Raw genomic sequence first — 6067 nt, 5'->3', positions numbered from 1 at the left:
GTGCCTAACCAGAATTTGTGGTGGTGCTTAAATGAATGAAGTTATTGGATACAGCCGGCTTTGAATTCATCGTGGGAATTATTATGCATTTGGAAGTTTTGAGGCGTCACAAAAGCACACGTGTTAGAGTTGTGACCGGACAAGGAGAGATTTGGTTAACTGTCTCTGTGATTTGTATCCTTCCCAAACGTAAAAGGCAAGAAACAATTGGCATGTGACGGAAGAAAAACTCATATCCAGCATAAAAAGTTAAAATTTACCCAACCCCAATCCCAGATTGTCATGATTTCATTTACCTTGTAGTATGTTTGATGGCCAGTAGATGTCTCTGATCGTCCAGTAAAACAATGTGGATGTTCTCCTGCTGCTTTAAAGGATATATAACCTTGGGATGTCTGCACCAGGCTGTAGCTAATCTGTGTTAACTACGATCTTTAAAGAAGTGCTCGGATTTAACAAATGTAGTTGCATCTAATGTCAGCAATAAATGTGTTTGGCTTCACACCACTTTGACAACATTGTTGGTATAGGCTGGAGGTGTACAGTATAGGAGGGCCAATAACAGTCATGGAAAATAATATCAAATAAATTAAATGTTACATCGGTTATCACCACAGCTCTTTTCTAATACAAGTATTACAAATACTGATGTCACTGATGCTATTTGTAACAATCGCTCTAATAATTAGCTGCAAATACTGATATTAATAACGGTTTATTTATATTATCACGGTGATACTGTGTCTTGAGAATCACAACTGCCCTCCAGCTGAATTACCAGCGTCAAGCAGCAAGTACGTAAATAAAGGTGCACAAAACATTCCCAACTATCACACAGCTTTGTATTGAAATGCATTTCACGATGCAGGGGTATCTGATAATGAAGTCTGTAGTATTAATACAGATTAGCATTCGTGCTAACATGCCGATTGATATCATTGTATTTCATTCATAATAATCACTATAAATATCTGTAATATTGCCACTATGTGGTAACCCAAATTGACACCCCAATCTGCCGAATTAATGAGATGTTACATGTCATCTGACCATTTAGTTCCTCTGGGTTCAGCATTTTTAATGAATACCTTTTGTCCTTTGGGAGGATTTAAGGACAGTTTTCAAGGAAAAGCAGGTGTTGTAGCATTTTACTTCATCTTCCTTGAAAGAAAAACACAGATCGATAGATACTAATTCATTCATTCAAACTCAAACAGGAGAAGGTCAAATTGTCCACTGCCATACACGACGGTTGTCAGCGCACCTGATGACTTTTGATGCCAACAAAATATGGAGTGTACAAAAGTGAAATATGTATGACAAACATTATTCAGGAGAAAAGATCCCTTTCTGTGCCAGCGATTCACTGAAATGCCCCTAAACTGACACCTAAGGCATGAATGCAGTCGTATAGCACGTATCATGATCTGTGCACTCCAACTCTACACATTTTGCAATGCATAATCTCAAGGCAATTGGTTGAGAATGGTTGTTACTGGATCTTTAATTAAGTTGGCATTCTATATCCATCCATACAGGACAAATCATTGCATTGAACTTTAAGGCAGTGCAAACAATGTGGTTCAGACAAGGTCAGCGATGTTTAGGCAGAGGAAATGATCTGCTAGTCCCACACGGCCATGTTGACTGGAGAGGTTAATGCAAGATAATGAGAAAACCTCAAGTGGAACATTTATGGAATGATATTACACTCACCTTAGCTTCCCCAGAGGGTGCTATCATGTACCATCTCATTTCAATCATGTTCTTTTTAATGACTAGAATCGAGCCAGTGCACTGATGTAACTTCACTCAGAATTGGTTCAGTTATAGTCTCACGCATTTAGACTGCGACGGCACACAGGGGTGTTCAGTTTATGTCCCCGAGTTCCAACAGCGAGGAAGAGACTCCTGTGAGTTGTCAATACGATCTCTTGTCTTTCTGTGTAATGTCTCCATGTGCACATAAAAAAAAACAAAAAAACACCAGAAGATTCACAACACAAACTGTGAAATACACAGTGTGAGCGTGCCAGAGCGAGGGATCGATTTGTCACTTGCCTGTGTCATTTATGAACCTTCTGCTTCCTTCAGACGACACTGACCACAAAGGAGAAATCCACACTTGCTTGTCACAGTCACAGGGCAACAAGGCGACGCCCTTGTGTTGCTACCAGTAATCCCCTTTCACTGTTGCATGACATTGTCTCTCATGACTGCAGCTGAGCATCCAGCTCTCCCAGGGGGACGCATGAAATCGATAATGTTGTATCCTCCCTGGTTTTGTTTCTTGTGAAGAGGAAATAGACTCTATCTCCCTGGAAGCTGCTTGATGGACCCTCTTTTCACAGTCCTCATCATGAGGCGTCAGATGAAACAAAACAATTCCACACTGGAGTGAACACATACAGTCTAAACTGCAGTGCCCCCTGTTCTCTATCAGCGTGGGCTGGAAAGACCAACTGCCCTTAAGCCAGACGGATCATTTATCCTGAAAGCATAGCATGATTTAATCTGGCGTAAAGCATAAGGCATTCTGAAACATGCGGAAATGTGGATCTCGCTTCTAGTTTGTGCATTCTATGTTGCAAGAGCTTGATCCACGAGGACACATGGACACATTGTCTCCCACCAAACAATTTAAGATCAAGAAAGGACGAAATGAAGTGACTGTGGAAGCTGGAAAAAGCCAAATTGATTTATTCCGACAAGCTGCCTCCTTCGCTCATCTTTCTTTGGCTTTTTATTTTTTTATCCATAAGTACAAATTTGACATCATTGATATATATATATATATATATATATATATATATATATATATATATATATATATATATATATATATATATATATATATATATATATATAATAATATAAACATTTTTGAAAATCTATATGTTGAGTACCGGTAATTATACTCAATAGTTGCAATAAGAAATATATTCATGCAAGAAACCAAAAAAGGGAATGTCCTGTAGTAACTACTAATACTGTTACATATTTGATAATTGTAATAAATACATAATTGTACTATGGGTATGGATTACTAGGCACTGTAGGCACTGTTGTATGATTAGGCACTATATGTTTGAGCAAACTAATTAAAACTTTACCATTTATCCAATGAAACTAAAATCAGCAGCAGAATATGACAATAATAAGAAGTTTATCATTTTCCATTCTCTACGACTGTTTTTCTTCTTTTTTACTTTTTATTGAAATCAACATGTGTAATAATATTCAGAAATAGTAAATAAGTGATGTCATGTTACTCAATAGTTATAATAAATATGTGTATATATTCACAATTACAGTCTCTACTGTAATTCCTTTATATGAGATTATTGGCTATTTTATGAGGTTGATTACTTTTGTGTACAAAACAATACCTACAGAAGTTAATACTTACCCGACAATTACTGTATATAATCGTAACTAAGCATTTTTGTACCAACAAATACTAAATAAATGTTATTAAAGTCAGGACATACGTTCGTGTAAACACAATTACTTTGACACGTTAATTCAATTCAATTCAATTAATTTTTGTACAGCCCAAAATCACAAATTACAAATTTGCCTCAGAGGGCTTTACAATATGTACACGTTTGACATCCTCTTGTCCCGGGACCCTCACATCAGAACAGGAAAAACTCCCCAAAAACCCCCTTTAACGGGGAGGAAAGAGGAAGAAACCTGTGGGAGAGCAATAGAGGAGGGATCCCTCTCCCCGGATGGACAGACGTGCAATGATGTCATGTGTAGAACAGGATAGTAAATTACAACACATTCAATGTAATTACAGCACATGCAATGTATGACACAACCACGACAGGAGGCAACACCTGGTCCAGGTAAACCCGGATACACAGGAACCTGTGAGGCGAGAAAGCACAGAGACTCTGGTGAAGAAGCAGGTCAATAATGTGCATTAATGGTATCGGTAGTATGAAATAGTAATGTGAGTAATAATAAAAGTGATATTAGCAGTTGGAGTCAGCAGGGCCATGGTAGGAGGAAGGACCAGGGTCCAGATGAAACCATGCTCCATGGAAACCTGTGAGGAGAGGAAGCACAAGGACTCCGGGGGGTTAATGATTATGTTACTGCTGACTTCTCAGAATTTTTAAATATCAAGTAACTGAGCTGTAAAATAAAGTGCTACTGCTATATTGGATCAAACACATCATGTTCCACAACACATTATGTCACATTATCAGTCACGATAATTGATATACAATGAATATTAAGCTAAAAGTGGCACCAAAAGAAACTGGCCACGTGTCTATTTTCTCCTCCAGTTTATAAATCTTTCATAATCATCCATTTACTTTCAATTAAACACACACACACACACGCGCACACACACACACACGCACACACGCACACGCACACGCACACACACACACACACACACACACACACACACACACACACACACACACACACACACGTTTGTAAGTCGTGACCCTTTGAGTTGAGGAGCAGTGGCTGACCACCACAGCAGGAGGGTGTCGACTCCCTCCATGGAGAGGAGTCAGATAAGGTAACTGATCAATGCAGCGAATACACACCATGTGTCACAGCATAGCAAGGCCATCGTGTCCTTCTGCCATATCGCTGGCGTTAGGTGCTGGGGAGCCGATGACTTCCCTTTGATTGGCACCACATGAGGGGCTGGGCTTCGTTGTTGTGCTTATCTCCTGTTTCCACAAAGGCCGGGCTGGCACGATGGCCTGAGGCGTGGAGGACAACATCAATGAATAATCCAAGGGCTCTCCTTCAAACAAATAAGAAAACTGGATAATTATCACAGAGCTAACATAAGCACAATACATGATTATCCAGTGAGAGAGATAAAAGTCACAGTTAATCACTGTGAAGACGCTCCTCTGCCCGGTTTCATTGTGTCGACGTTGCCTTGAGGGATGAGCAGAGACGGGCAACACTGTGTCATGTCGGCACACACACAGCTGCTGTTCAACAATCCGAGGGGATTCGTTGTCCAGTACCAAATCTTTCTGCAGCCGCTAAAGCCATTTCAGAGAACAACGCAGATAAATGAGATTAGCCTGTCTCCATATACCACATCAGCCTCTCAGGTGTGTCATTCTATCACTCCTCTGTGTGCCACAGATGCAACAGAGCTTCCATTTGCTTTCGCCGTCGTGTCTTGGCTACGCACCAGACCTGCTGTCACAAAAATGAGTAGCTGTGGGTTGCCACATAAACAGATGCTGCGAGGGTGTTGCACACTAGAGGAGCCGGCACCTTCTGCACCTGCAAACTCAGACAGGAACACATGTACAATCTTTTTTATTTTAATTTCCTGACTCTCAGAGCTGGACATGCTCAGGCTCGACTGACTGATTAATTACTCGTATTTTGTTTCTGTGATGCTTTTTCCTCTTTTCCCCACGTGATTCAACTTAACCAAACATAATTCAATCAAAGAAAGTGCCATTTTGAGTACCTCCCCAAATCTGAGCATTCATGTTGTCACTGTTTATTCATCAGCAATCATCTGGCTGAGTTTTCTCTCGTTATGTTTCTTCACACACCCACACACAGATTGTCACTGCTCAAATAGTAATCTGGGACGGTTTTTTGTTTTTACCCATGATGCAGGAACACGCACACGCACATGCACGCACAGTCATTAAAAACATTTTCTTTTTTACAATTTCTAAAAGCTTTATTTTCCAAAATCCATCCCTTGTCCTCTCTATGGTACAGCACTGTAAATATTATATCTTTTTTTCCCGTCAATCCATCCATGCGTACAGTGTTTCCTGCTCTCTGGAGCTATGGAGGGATACCCTGAATGGATGGTCATGTTAGCATTTGCTCAACCTGTCACCCCTGAGAAGGCCTGGCTAATGTGACTTTAGGATATTGTCTAAAAAAGGCCTTGAATTACATTATTAATTCAGTCACTGTCAACAAGGACAAAACAAAAATCTCACTCAAAAAAACTTTTGTTTTAAATATTTTCTGTTGTACCTTAAAAAAAACATCTTGGCAAAACCATGTAAATAAACAAACAAAGAACAAAAGATAGCAAAGC

This window comes from Melanostigma gelatinosum (genome assembly GCF_949748355.1).
Source record: "Melanostigma gelatinosum genome assembly, chromosome: 13".
Lineage (NCBI taxonomy): Eukaryota > Metazoa > Chordata > Actinopteri > Perciformes > Zoarcidae > Melanostigma > Melanostigma gelatinosum.
The sequence above is the reverse complement of the archived record's forward strand: the minus strand, read 5'-3'. Positions refer to the sequence as shown.